General features: G+C 40.2%; 1 long non-coding RNA gene across 1 annotated transcript in view; it reads right to left on the bottom strand.

Moving 5' to 3' along the window:
- Positions 1 to 4,609, bottom strand: part of LOC109288908 — a 16,764-nt gene extending 12,155 nt beyond the window's left edge. The window contains exons 1-2 of the long non-coding RNA XR_002095256.1: positions 4,598 to 4,609; positions 4,078 to 4,079 (exon numbers count right to left, since the gene is read on the bottom strand). This is a non-coding gene — a long non-coding RNA (uncharacterized LOC109288908). The remainder of the gene's footprint in view (positions 1 to 4,077; positions 4,080 to 4,597) is intronic.
- Between the last annotated feature and the right edge of the window lie 9,947 nt (positions 4,610 to 14,556).

Here is a 14,556-nt window from a genome sequence, read left to right as displayed (position 1 = left end):
GGGGCCACGGGCCGGGGCGGGGGGGCGGCGGCCGGTGCCAGCTCCTCGCTGACGGGGTCGGGAAAGCCCGAGTGTGCGTGTGCGCATCCTGCCCCCTCGTGCGGAGGGCTGGGGGAGGCGTTCGGGCACGGACAGGCAAGACTGGAGGAATAATCAGAAAACGACTCTCTTCGGCCTTAATCTACTTATCTGCACGGTTCCCTCTCCTCCGGCTCTTTTAGTCGAAGGTTTAGGATGATCTTGTTTATGTGGATGAGTTGGGAGAGAAAGGGAGCCGCTGCTGCAGCTGCTGGGCCGTCAGGGGGCGCCGGCGACGCACCTGCTGCGAGTCCCGGGCTCCTTCCAGGAAAGGAAACGAGACGCAGCGAAGATGCGCGGTAGAGCCTGGTGTTAGCCCCGGCTGTGGGGATGGTTTTGACACCTGGATGCGAGGGTGGCACTGCTTGTTCTGCTAGCCCAGAGGAGCGAGTGCTGTGGCTTACTGTCTTCTAGCTCAAACTGGCTGGGGCACGGATTGGTAAAGAGAAAGAGGGGGGACACCTAGTCTTTGGAAGCTTTAGGGGCTGGGTGTTCACTCCTGTTTTGAAAGTCATGTTCAGTGTTGTTTATACACATACGTTCCCATTTCGTACAAAGCTTATAATGTAGAATAATGTCAGTGATTCTTTAGGGGGGAGCACAAGGGTCAAAGGCTGTTTTTAGTGGTGAGACGAGATAGTGCAGTTATGTATAATGTACTCAGGAATTATAAGGTGACTGTATTTCTTTAATGTCCGATTGTGTAGTAAAACATCAATGATGCTGCAGATAAAAGTAATTGTATATAATTTCTGGTAGTACTGACTATTTATTAGGTTGTCTGACCAAAGCCTCACTTACTAATTCTATACAGTAAATGATACCAAACTCCCTAGCACTTTTCTGGTAACAGACATTTCACTTCAGCAAACATTTTGCATATGCCAAACACTTGGTGTATTTTTTTTAAGAAACAGTTCTTGATTTGATATCGTCAAATTGAAAGTTGATATTTCTAGGACGTGGGGCGACATCCCACCACCTCCCCAACCCTTTTCGACTTAGTATGTTGACAACTGACGGATGCTTAGTTAAGTAATTGACATTTGACCATTTTAAAATAGTCTTTGTGACATGTAGAAGGACCACTGATGAAATGCAACTATGTATTTTCAGGTAATTTGTCACCTTCTGCAATCAATCTATATATATTCTGCATTTATATAGTTGGTTAAATAAGTTTAATTGATTTTATGTATAAAAGGGGAAAGAATTAGTTGTATAAGAAATTCAGTTATGTAAGATGCTTATTTACTCCTAGAGATGCATGGGTTAAATGCAAAAATGTGTAGCTATATATTGATAAGGCTGCACATTGAAAAAAACACAATCTTGGAAATGCTGAATTTGCATGTCTGTAGGCTATAACCATTATGTATAACAGTAGTGTTGTGAAGTATGTGCTTCAGCCACCAGAAGAGCCTAAATCAGTCATCTTGTAATATTGCACGGGATTTGTGTTCTCTTTTCACTCTAAGTGATTTTTCTGATGCTTCTGTCATTAGATTTATAAATGTTTTTTCTATTTATTAAAAAACCCCAACAACTTGTTACTCAGTTCATTTTATTTTCTTCAGCAAGAACTATACATTGTATAGCTTTAGCTAGCACCATGTAAAAGATTTTAGTTTTCTTGCATTGGCTTAACTTTGCTTCAGAATGACAGCAAACACAGGAAAATCACAGCTGTAGACCTATTCAATTCTATAACATGGTGGTGATAAAACTAAAAGCTTTTGCCCAGATGGGAAAGTAAATGTTGAGGCACTTGTACATTGTCCTTGCATCCTAGTAAGGAAACATCCCTTTTTAAATTGAACTACCAACATGAAGCTTGATGGGTTTTAATTCTTGGCCCCTTTTGATTTCTTATAACATCACACAGATGTTTCTAAATAAAGTATATGTGTTCTGCTTTAAGCAAAATACATTACATTGCTTTTTAATTAAACTGGAAGCTGGGAGAATGAAGATGAAATCACTATTTGGACTGTGAAAACAGGAGACATAATGAAACTCCTATAGTTATAGGTGTATTCTTGTAGTAATTGTATTTTCTGTAACCTAGTTGTAGTCCCCTCCTCACCCCCATTCCTCTAATGTTAGTCCCTCGCTCGGGCGATTTGTATTTCCCTACTGGTTTTGTCATCTTTTTGGATTCACAATTCTAAACTTCTAATAAAATTCAGTCTGCTTCCTTGTTGAGACCTTACCCCCCAGTAAGCAACCAGTCCTTGACTTAAAGGGTTTTGATGCTCAATGGCTCGGCTTCTTCCTTGCTCTTGTTTAGCTTCAGCTTTTTTGCTATCTGACATACATACTTGTCTATCTACAAGTTGAGAATATGTAGTTTGCATCTGGGGCCATATACTTATCTCACTATTAGTGGGAATTGGGCTGTTGTGAGAGGTGTGTCATTCCTTCTTTTGCTCCTATCTTTGGTAGAGGCATGATCTCACTAAATTCAGGTGTCGGGTCTAACTTAAAGGTTTGCTAATAGGTTGTACTCTACATTTCTACATACTGGGTAAGCATGTGATTTGCTTAAATGGGTAACACAATATCCTATCCAATCTGTTGCCTGCCCCTTACATTGTAACACACTGGGTTATTTGCATTTCAGCTTAATACCTAGTATCTGTCTATTTTGCAACTTAATTGTACTCTGGTTAACTGGATTGTAGCTGTAACAGTCTATTTTGTAATTAATTGTACTCTGTTGAACTGTGCCAGAAACAGGGCAGTTGCAGCAGATGTCAAAAGGTTGCTATTTAAAGCCTGGCAAATGACAGGAGCTAGTGAGTTTCACTGCTGCTCTTTCCCATAATGTTCAAGGTATCTTATAGCAGCCCTGATAATCACTGTTCGAAGCCTTGAGAATGAGGGGAGCTAGGCAGTTTCTGGGCTGCTAATACCACAGCACTGACAGTGCTGTAAACAATGTTCCTTAAGAATATTGGGCTCTTGGTACTATAGTCTTAGCTGCCCTGCTACCCATTAGCTCCCCCTAATATCCAGGCTTCTAATAGCAGCTCAAAAATTGAATACTGAAAACAAGGAATGCTAGTCAGTTTCATAGCTTCCGGTCAGGGTGGATTTGAGTTGAATCAAGTAGATTTAAATCATGATTTAAATTACGATTTAAAGCACTGATCAGGAAGCCTCGATTTAATCATTGCTTTCTACGAAAAGTGCATTCTTGTTGTTTGATATCCTTGATTCATTTCACTTCTTGGAACTTTGCACTTTTAGAGAGAGGTAAGGGCTTGATCGTGTGTACACAAACTTGCAGAGAGACAAGAGGGCTGATGGGTAGGTAATCAGGTCTGTTATCTCTCATCTCCATATAGTGCTGTTAGCAAGGATGTTATCTCTGGGGAAACAAATCCACAGCTTGAGAACTGAAAGTAAGCATCACAGAGATGCTTAATGGGATCTTTTAGACTGAGCACTGAGTCCCATTGGGTTGAGTGGTTTTCTGTAATCTTCACTAATCTATAGAGAAGCTTCTGGGAACCCTGTAAGATTGGGCACCTAACATGGCCGGTTGTGACCTACTTATAAAACTTCTAAAAACATTACATGAATATATTGTCTCAAATAGTATGTAATTAGAAGTTATAATCCTATTCCACGATTGATATTTCTGGGCTTTAATCTATCTTAAGTTAGAACTACCTTTTATATAGGTTTATTTTTTAAGAAGTGTCTTAAACATCAAACTTATGATTAAATAAAAAATGATTTAAATAAAACATCCATTTTTAATTTTTTTAATTATTATTTATTTATTTTATTATTTTTTTAATGTTATTTTTATCCATCCTGCTGGTACTACCACTATGATAGTGGTGTGTACTTAATAAGCACTCATTTTTGCATTAAGTTTGGGTTGGCCTTTTTCAGGACCAGGGACGTTCACTTTAAATAGAGTACATGATATAGCTATACTGCTACTATAGGTGCAACTTCTACGGGCCCAGATGTTCTGTCATCCACTGCTCTCCGTCCAGGTGCAACTTATATTGCTTCCGTGAATGAAATAAATTCTGGCATCAGAGGCACTTTTCTGCTGGTATAAATTGCATCTACGCTAGACTTTTGCTGGTGTAAATGTATTTAAAACAAACCCTTCCTCTGAATACAATAGAAACTGTATTGGCCCACTGCCCAGGCCTTTCAAATGTACAAAGGAGAATGGACGCTTCAAATTCTCAGCTACCTCAAAGGTTGCTCTTTGTCAGAGGCAAGCTGTACATTTTATGCACTTATTGGTCTAGCTACCTTGATCCAAGGTTGATAACTTTACTGGAAAAAATGAATATTGATTTGATAACTTTACTGGAAAAAAATGAAGTTTATAAGTCTTCTCTGAACAGGACTTCTCTCAATCTGTGGGTCTAGAATTTCCTTTGGTCTTTCTTTGCCCTTTATACCTTTATTTCCAGAGGTGGAGATCTAAGACTAGAAGGTGTGGGTAAGTCTTTTTGCTGAACCTGGACATCAGTGCTCCTCTGACAGTCCTGAAGTTTCTCTCTTTTTATTTTAAAAATACCCTTCTAGTCATGAAATAAAGAAATGCTCAAAGTTCAGGTATGAACTTTACTATATCACTCATCTCATGGAAATCATACTTTATAGTATTATATTGCATATATATCAAAGGATATTCCTCCATGTAGTCAAAAGGGAATTCCTCTTATATTAAAAGAAGAATCTCAGGAAATATCCCTCTCTCCACTGTGGCTGTCTGTATGGATTTCAACTGGCTCCATTTGTGAACTTCGAAATTCTAAGTCTTTTCCCAAGTAGACTTTCAAATTTTAAAAGACAAGACTTTAAAACTGTTTAAAGACAAGCAGTTCTTTTGAGTGGTATTACCTCTGTGGGCATCTTGGTATTCAAACAGGAGTTCAGTTCCTTTATGAATAACACTTCTATCTGGAATGCATTTTACAATGCAAGAGTGACTGCTTGGGGTGTTCCATGCAGAAATACACCCCATGTTTTCTGGTTCTAATAGTGTCAGACATTTTATGCAGATAAGATTGACATGTTCATTCAAATTTTATCTGGTTAAGTAAGACTAATGACTAAAGCAGAGCTACATACACTTATTACACATGATTAAATTTAAAGTTTGGATCAAAATCCCAAGTTTGCATCCAAAAAAACCGTTCCTATTTCTGTTATCAGTAGAGTACTGGTGCAAAGCTTAAATTCTCAAGCGAATCTTCCTTGCTGGTAGTGCTGCCACTGGCAAGGATATCTGAGAACTTGTGGTGCTTGGGCAAAGTACCTGAAGATTGAAAGGGGGCCAGTGCAGTGCCTATCTTCAAGAAAGGAAGGAAAGAAGATCCAGGAAACTTCAGGGCGATCAGTTTTACCTCAGTCCCTGGAAAGACCTTGCAAAAAGTATCAAAGAAATCATTCTCGACAGGCTAACAGAAAACAGCGTTCTGAGGGATAGCCAGCATGGGTTTGTTGCCTGGCCAACCTTATTTCCTTCTATGGCCAGGTAATGCATCACTTGGACAAAGGGGAAAGAGGTTGATATCATATATTTGGACTTTAAAAAAGCCTTTGACCTGGTGTCCCATGATGTTCTCATGGAAAAATTGGGTAACTACGGCCTTAACTATCCTACAGTGCAATGGCTGGGGAACTGGCTCCAAGGTTGGACCCAGAGAGTGGTAGTCGATGGAACTGAATCAACATGACATTCGGTGACCAGTGGTATCCCCCAAGGCTCCATTCTCAGACCTGTACTCTTTAACATCTTTATAAACGATTTGGACTCTGGTTAGCAGACTGGCTAAATCTGCTGATGACACCAAACTTCAGGGAAGTGTCCACACTTAAGGTCTGCTTGAATCACCAGGCTATCCTCGATAGATTTGCAAGGTGGGCAGTTGTAAACCTGATGGCATTCAGTATGGGGAAATGCAAGGTGCTGCACCTCACGGGGGGGCGGGGAGGGGGAAACCCACATCACACTTATAGGCTTAGTCATGATGCACTTGCTAGCACCATGGCCAAAAGAGACTTGGGGGTCATGACTGATCACAAGATGAACATGAGCCACCAATGTGATACCGCAACCAGCAAAGCAGACAAAACTCTGGCTTATATCTACCGATGCTTCTCGACCAAGACCCAGGATGTCATCCTCCTGCTGTACTCGGCCTTGGTGAGGCCGCATCTGGAGTACTGCATCCAATTCTGGGTTCCACAATTCAGAAAGGATGTGGAGAAATTTGAAAGAGTCCAGAGGAGAGCCACATGCATGATCAGAGGGCAAGAAAAACAGGCCTTAGGGAAAGAGGCTGAGAGGCATGGGACTCTTTAGCTTGGAGAAGTGCAGGCTCATGGGGGTCTTGGTGGCAGCCTGTAAGTTCATAAAGGGGTGTGCATCAGGATCTGGGGGAACGCCCGTTCACCAGACCACAACAAGGAGTAACAAGGTCTAATGGTCACAAACTCCTGCAAGACTGTTTTTGGCTGGACATAAGGAAAAACTTCTTTACTGTCCGAGCCCCCAAAGCCTTGAATAGACTCCCCCCAGAGCTGGCGCAAGCATCTACTCTGGACACTTAAGAAACAGTTGGATGCTTACCTTGCTGGGATCCTTTAACCCTAGCTGACTTCCTGCTAGGGGGCTGGGGGCGGGACCCAATGATTTTATGAGGTCCCTTCTGGTCCTAATGTCTATGAAATTTATGAAAAGGATGTTGTGGAAGCCTCTATAGTAATCAAACAGGCTGTTTTCTTTTTGACCAGTTTTCCAATCAGTATTTTAAGACTTAAAATGTTAAACCCAAAGGAACTGCCTTGCTATTCTACAGCATTAGTAATTTTGAGCTCTCTGATGAAAAAGGGATGTTTCAGTACTATTTATATTTAGGGACCTACTTAATTGGCGGTTTCATGGATTTCTATTCAATACACAAAATCAACAACAACAAAAACTTAATAAAAATAAAATGATGACTCTTCAGTGGGAGACAGTGATGTCTGCTGCCATGCGCTGGCTGGTGGGGTGGCATGAAGGCCAGCAGGCAAGATGGCAGCTTGCCCCCTCGTTCTTCCTCCTCTCCCCCGTGCCTCTCCACCAATCAGTGCCAAGGGGTGGGGCTGCACAAAGGCAACCAGCGATCAAGATGGCAGGCACCGTCTTGTCCTTTCTTCCTCCTGGGGCCTCCCTGCCAATCAGTGTCAAGGGGTGGAGCTGCCATGAAATGGCCATGGAATTAGAACTTTATGCCATGATCAGCCTGCAAAAATTGGTAAGTAGCCCTGCAATTTAGGTAGACCCCTATTTATAATGAACACTTCTTATGACTACTGAAATTTAAACAGTTTCAACAGTATTCTAGGATTATTTGAAATGGTTCAAACAGTATTTTAGGATTATGTTTAAAACCATTAAAATCTTATTCCATTCTGAGGTTCAAAGACCTTAACAACCAAGTTACCTTTACCTTTAAAAGTGACTTTTTCTCTCTTGAACCTGCTGTCTAATTAGCTTGGAGAAGCAAACATATTTTAGATAACTTATTAGCTTATATATCCGAACTGACTTGTGGCCAACATTTCTTCCTTTTTTCTGTTCCCGTCAAAAAATACCCCTAAGCCCATTTCACAGCATAAAGCTATCTTAGATTTATTCATCAGTAGCTAACATAATTCAGCTCACATTAGTCAGATGGGAAAGCTTCTTTCATAAGGGAAGCTGTTCTGCTATGGCACTGATGGCTTTGTCTCTTTTGCAGCTGTTACCACTGCTCTTGAATACTTGGTTGCCAGCTAAATCTATCAAATGGTATCCAGGCAAATAATTTGAAGCTACTTCTGTTCCAGTCAGATTCCAAACTGGATCCAGGATCCTTTGCATATCTTGATCCTAGCTACCTAATCTGGATCTGTTAATATTCAGTAGGTCTAAATCCAGACAACTCATATGCTTCCAGGTTTGTCTTTGATGGGTCTTAACTGTTTCTTAGCTTCTCCTATCATGTGAATGGGCATCCGGCATGAGGGGAAGCACTGGTTTTGAAGATCTGTAGTTCTGAGGCTAGTGGTTGGACAGAGACGCCGAGTCACCTTATGCCACAACTTCTCTGAAGTGACTTCATAAATTGCCATCTCTTTAAAACAAAAAATATTTTTCTGAACTAAGCAAACGTTGTTTTCTTTTCTTTTTAGTTCAGGTAACTAACTCAACAAATATGTCACTATATAAATGAAGGTCAGCAAATTTCATGTAGCAGCCCCCAAAATATAAATCTGGCAAAATGGGTTGTGTCATTTTATGGAGCATTATCACAGGATATTCTGATCGTGATCTTAGTGAAATGCTGAACAGTAAAAAATTGTCCATTTTATAAAACCTGAATTTAAAACCCCAACATTTTAAAAATCAAAACAAAATCCTGTTGTTAAATTATAAACAAATAATCAAACATTCAGTTTTATGTTTCACTTTAATTTTGGTTAGCAAATGAACAAAGGAGTTTTTGACATGACTCCTTTTTTCCACTGATGAGGAAAAACCAAAATAGCTGTTAAACTGACCCTTTTAGAAATAAGGTATGAAAAAGAGAGTTTTAATTTTAATGCAAAATTAAGGTATTTAAATCTTTATGAGTCTAGACAAATTGAGTAGTCATCACAACAGAAAGACTTGTCTTGGCATTAAGAAAACCTGATGACCTGAATTCATCTCGGATTTGTTTCTGGTATGCAACTGGGGCCCTTGTTGAATGGGCTGATAACTTTAAGAACAGTTAATTCCAGCAGATTTAGGACTGGGGATTGGGGAGAGTACTCAGAGGATGTCAAGCAAATTTTTTTTTTGTGTGTAAACTCATGTTCAATGCTGCACAAATGTCTTCAGATTATTAGTAAAAATGTAATAGTTTCAGTTGCCCTTCAAAGATTCTCTGGCGTTTTTTCTCCTTGTTGTAATTAACTGGCTGTAAAATCTCTATTTCAAAAGGAAAAGAAAAGTAATTTAAAACCCTTTAGGCTTCAAGAAAATACTTTGGAAACAAAGATGGTTGCCCCTAACTGTGCCACATCCTTTTCCAGAAAGCCTTCCAAAACTCATACTTTTGAAATTTCCCATTCAGCTTTATAGATGATTCATATTCGTGGATGGATGTTGTATCACAAGCACGGGTTCTAGTCTGGTTTTGTATTGATGGGTAGTTCCATGAAGACTTCATGGTGCTCCAATAAATTGACATCACCATGGAATTTAGACAGAAGATTGAGAGGTTTTATAGGCAACAACCTTTGTCAGATGCTAGATTTGTCATATTTAAAGAGATGCTAGCATCTGATGAAGTAGGTTTTTTCCTACAAAAGCTCATGCCTCTCTATTGGGTACCACTGTGCCCTATTTTCTGACTGACTTCAGACTAACATGGCTAACAGCCTATCTGCTCATGGAATTTAGAGTTTGTTGTTATTTAATTTGGGGGCATTTGCTGCAAGATAGTCTCCATGCCTTCCTAGTATGGATCATTTTGGAAGGATATAAGAAAAAGCCATTAGGGCTCTTACAGCTGTGAATTTTCTTGCAAGAGGTAGACAGAGATTTAAAGAGAAGCAGGCCCATGCGCATACACTTTCTCACTCTCTCATCCTTAATCTATTGTGTCCTGTGTGTGTTCCTTTCTCCTTTAGCCTGACCCTGCTTAAAATGAGCCATGCATTGCTCAAGGATGTGCAGCTTAAAAGAGGTGTCAGTGTGTGTTTATAGAGGGCATGAATAAGGCAGTTTTGCCTTTCTTTTCAGCTGATTCTAAAATGTCTTTCGCTGTCAGTCCTGTGGGCTGAGTGTGTGCAGTTTAGAATATTGTATGCTCCAGAGTGCATGTGCAGCCTACTTGAAGGGAATCTGCTTCATAGGTTGAATATGTGAATACTTACATTTTGCAAGAACTGAAAATCTGTCTGCCTTACAACATTATTTTCTTTTTGCCTGCTTCATTGTCTTTAACCTTTGACTTGACAGCAAGAACAAAAATAATTTTCAAGATACAAAGAGAGGAAAAGTTAGATTATTTTATCTGCAGCTTCTCTTTGTGTAGGGGTTTGGACTTCCATAATTAAGGCAGGGAGGGAGAAAGTGATAGAGGAGAGCCAACAGGTCAGGTGAATCTGCACAGTACAGAGGCGATGGCAGCATGATCCAGTTATTGCATTAGCCACCTAGCCAGTGACTTCAGAATTTCTGAAGCTCTGCATGTAGATTCTTACAATGAAATGAAGGAATTTTCTTGTTTGAATTGTTATTTTTGTTTGACTACTTTTTTTTTTTGTTTTTTTTATATTTGCTCTCCTCTTGTAAATTGATTCACTTACAGAGAAGAACTGTGCTGGCAGTTGCCCTCCATTTTATCAGTTCTTCATTTTGAAAAATAAGTGTCTAGGATTTTGGAGAAAACCACTGGTTTTGTCATTAAACGACGCTGCATAATTTGGATTTATAAGTAAAATAGGAGTTGCCATGAATTTTGGATAATTGAAAAATCTCCAAAAATGAAAATATTGATTTGTCAAATGGATTGATATATTCTGTCATTGAAGTGGTAGTTCAGGGCATGCATGTGGACCTCCTGTGATGTATGACAATGCTTGGGGTTAAAAATATGCCAAATAGGTGGTAATCTTAGCCTGTATTGAGGCCTTCCTTTTCTTGCTAGAACTCATCTGTGGTACTTGACCTATAGCATGTCTGCTTTCATATTAGAATCCACCTGACCTACAAAGTATTTATGTGTGATTTTAGTTGGGATTTTAGTTTTGGGCTGTTACAGACTTCTGATATTTTATGTTCAAAAGAATTTCCTTTATCTTTCCTGTGGGAGGATTCATTTTTATTAGTTAATGCCCTAAGCATGGAATATAGAATTCTCAGGCAAGAACAGAATTTTCATATTTAGTTATTCATTTCACTGCTGGAAAATAGGAAGTTTCAAAAGACATAATAGGGAGGGGCAACATAAATAGGGCCTTGTTTTCTAGCTTGACTGAGAGCCCTCTAAATTCTGTCTTCCACACTCTAGTTTTAAAGTGTGAGCAGCCTGAAGTTGAAATGCTAATTGAAATCTACACCTGCCAAAGATAGGGAAGATTCTCTCTCATGTGATACTCTTAAAAGGAAGGCTCAGGTTAGGCTGTTGTGATGACTTCCAACTACAGAGGAGAAGGAAGCTGAGGGTAGAGTAGGTTCTGAGACCTGGTCTTAGAACAAGTCAGAAGATAACCAAATGTATGAGCTTGAGAGATCTTTCTAAGAATAAAGAGGCTGTTAGAAAACCACAAGAGGTGACAGCAAAAAATAGAACTACTGAGTGTATCAGAATGGTGATGTTCAGTGAAACAACCTTTTGGAAACTTCTTTTTTGTGGCTGGTAAGTGCTTCATACATACCAGTAATGATGTCCAAATGTTCCTCGTGTGTGAGCAAAATGCACCTACACCCTGCTTTATGGTACACTTTTATCTGAATGTCTCTGTTATTCCATTATTTGCACTTTTATCTGCATATTTTTCTATAGCTAATGTTTGCTATCTTGTCAATTTCATTTATCTGTTATTCATGCATCTTTTTTAACATGTAAGCCAAAAAGAAAGAAAGCCAAGAATCAGTTAAACGAATGGTTCAAAGATAGAGCAGTGCATGGAAAGTGATTTTTGCTGGCAACAAAAAACTGACTAAGATTTCAAATTACGAAACATTTTTGTAATCTGGAAAATGATTACATATGGCTTTTTATTGTTTTATATCAGGCACATTTTACTTTTTTGAAGAATACGGTTCCTATTATTAACAGCCATATTGAGCATATCGAACCATTCATTCAGCAGCATATTTCAGAGAGAGAAAACTGATTTGTTACATGTGGGGTTTTCTTATTCATTATGCATGTACACATGGTCAAGTGCAAGGGCATAATTGAGCATAAAATGTGACTGCCTAGCAATTGCCATAATTTTCAATTGCTTTGCAAGCCAGTCTTTAAGAGCTGAAAAACAAATGTGGAACAACTTGTAGTGCAGTGGAAGTTGCAAGTGCGCATGTGCTATGTAACAATAATACCTGGTTTAATAATATCTGGTTTAATTCTGTATTGTTATTTCTCTTGTGAGATCAGTATTTTGATTTCTGTGTCAGGTGTTTAATTGTGATATGTAGGATTTCTCATTTCCTTCTTATTACAGAAAAAATAGCAGAGTAGCTAGTCTCCTAAATGAATTATCTCCTTCAGTAATTTTTTAAGTAGATATTCTTTTCCTTTCACTGAAAGATTTACATATGAAGCTATCCAGTATAGATAAATGAATGATATCTAGGAGGATGGTTATATCTTACTGTTTCTGTGTTTTGGTTTACATGATTTTTAAGCATGTATTTTGGAAGCAGAGTTTCAAAGGGTGATCTACAATAACAGAAAAAACAACAAGTTAGCAGTCTTAAGTATTTTGAGAGATTTCTTGGTCATGGGAAAATTAATAGACATTATCTTGGACATTTTACAAAAAATCTGACTAACTTTTTTGTGGGGGAGTGGGCAGGGTTTGGTTTACATTGTTTTCTTAAAATTAAAGTTATAGGAATATATGATGAACAGAGAGGTAGTTAGCCGTGTTAGTCTGAAGTCAGGCACAAAGCAGAGCAGATTGACACTTTATCTATATCAGAGGGGCATAAGCTTTTGTAAGCAGCAGCTTATTTTGTCATCTGTTTTGGTTTTCATTTTCTGTCTGCCTTCCAAGGACAACATTACAAATACCAGTGAAACAAAACCTGTGCAGCACAGCAGATGGCTTATAACTAAGTGTGTGTATCATTGGTTGCATGCAGATTTCTGACAAACAGTGACAAGGGAGGTTCTTCCCCACCAACATAATTTTACTTCTTATTTTTAAGTCTTTTTAAAAAGGTCTTTGTATAAGACTTTAAAAATTGGAGGAAGTTGGAATCAAATTCTGTGTATGCATATTTTTTTTCTTTGCAGGCTATCTTGGAAAACTTTTATGACAGAATATTAAACACAGAAACAAGAGTAATGAATACAAATTTAAAATGGGTGACACTTGGTTAGGTGGCAGTACACTGGAAATGGACTTCAGAGTCTTGGTAGATCATAGATTCAATACGAGTCGGCAGAGTGATGCAGCTTCACAAAAGGCAAATGTGTTTTTGGAATGCATCAATACAAGCATTAGGTGCAAGACATGGGAGGTGATAGTGCCTCTCTACTTGGCACTGGTTAGGCCTTATCTGGAGTACTGTGTGTAGTTCTGGGCTCCACATTTTGAAAAGAACATGGAAAAGTTAGGATCCAGAGCAGGGGTGGGATATTATTTCAGTTGAAGGGTCACTTAATGAGTTTTGGCGAGTTGTCAAGGGCCACACACATGCACACATTTTTAGGACAGTGTTTCCAAGCCTATGGGTCTTGACCCAAAAGTGGGTTGTGAGAATATATGAAAGGGTCATGGACAGACTGTAAAAATTGATCAACAAGCTTTAAAAATGGGTTCTCCTTTAAAGTAGAAAAAGATGGGAAACAGTGGCTTTTCCCTTGCAGGCTGGCAGAGTTCCAGCCTGCAAGGGGCTGCTTGGGGCCCCCCATGTCCCACAAACCCACCTCTTGCACCACATACTGGGGGGCTGGGACCTGGGGGGGGGCACTGGGTCAGGTGTGAGGAGGACAATAATTTTTGTCCTGACTGATGTTTTTTTTGGTAGCATATATAGAAGCGATTGCATAATAGTTCGAAATAAAGACTTCATCTTGTATATATTGTATGTAGGGGGGTGCTTGTGCGCCAAGTCCCAGGAGCCAGCAAGGGGTGAGGGGAGGGAGGATGCAGGTTGTATATGCAGCAGAGCTTGTCCTGGCAGTGCAGTTGCAGGTGTGGTCTACCCCTTCCTCCTTCATCCAGCCTGTGGCTGCCCCTGCAGTGCTCTGCATTGGGCCAAGCCCTGCCTGTTCCCACCCAGGGTAGCCTGTACCATGTTTCTGTCCATTACCTCTGGCCCTGGTTAGTGTGCCAGCCACCATCCACTGACTTGGCCACCTGGGCAGACTTGGCTACTGACTTGGCCACGCTTGGCTGCAACTTCTCCCTCCACCTTCCCCCTGCCTGGTGATGCACACTAGGGGCAGGAGGAGGAGGAGCCACTGGAGGCAGGGGGAGCCAAGAAGCTCCTGGGCAGCTGCAGTGGCACGGGGAGCAGCCCCACTGGGAAGCTGTGCATGCTGGTGGGGCCAGGGCTGGCTGGCACCGGTTGGAGCATGATGTAGGCTCCCCCTTGTGGGGGTGGGTGGGGCTTGGCCCCATGTGGAACAGTGCGGAGGCAGCCGCAGGCAAGATCCAATCAGTTGGTGGGTGTAAGGCTATACACAAGATCCAATCAGTTTACAGGCCAGATATGGCCTGTGGGCACTATTTTGC

The sequence above is a fragment of the Gavialis gangeticus genome, unplaced genomic scaffold (assembly GCF_001723915.1).
Source record: "Gavialis gangeticus isolate Ggan-Ray unplaced genomic scaffold, GavGan_comp1, whole genome shotgun sequence".
Lineage (NCBI taxonomy): Eukaryota > Metazoa > Chordata > Crocodylia > Gavialidae > Gavialis > Gavialis gangeticus.
This window is presented reverse-complemented; position numbering and strand designations above follow the sequence as displayed.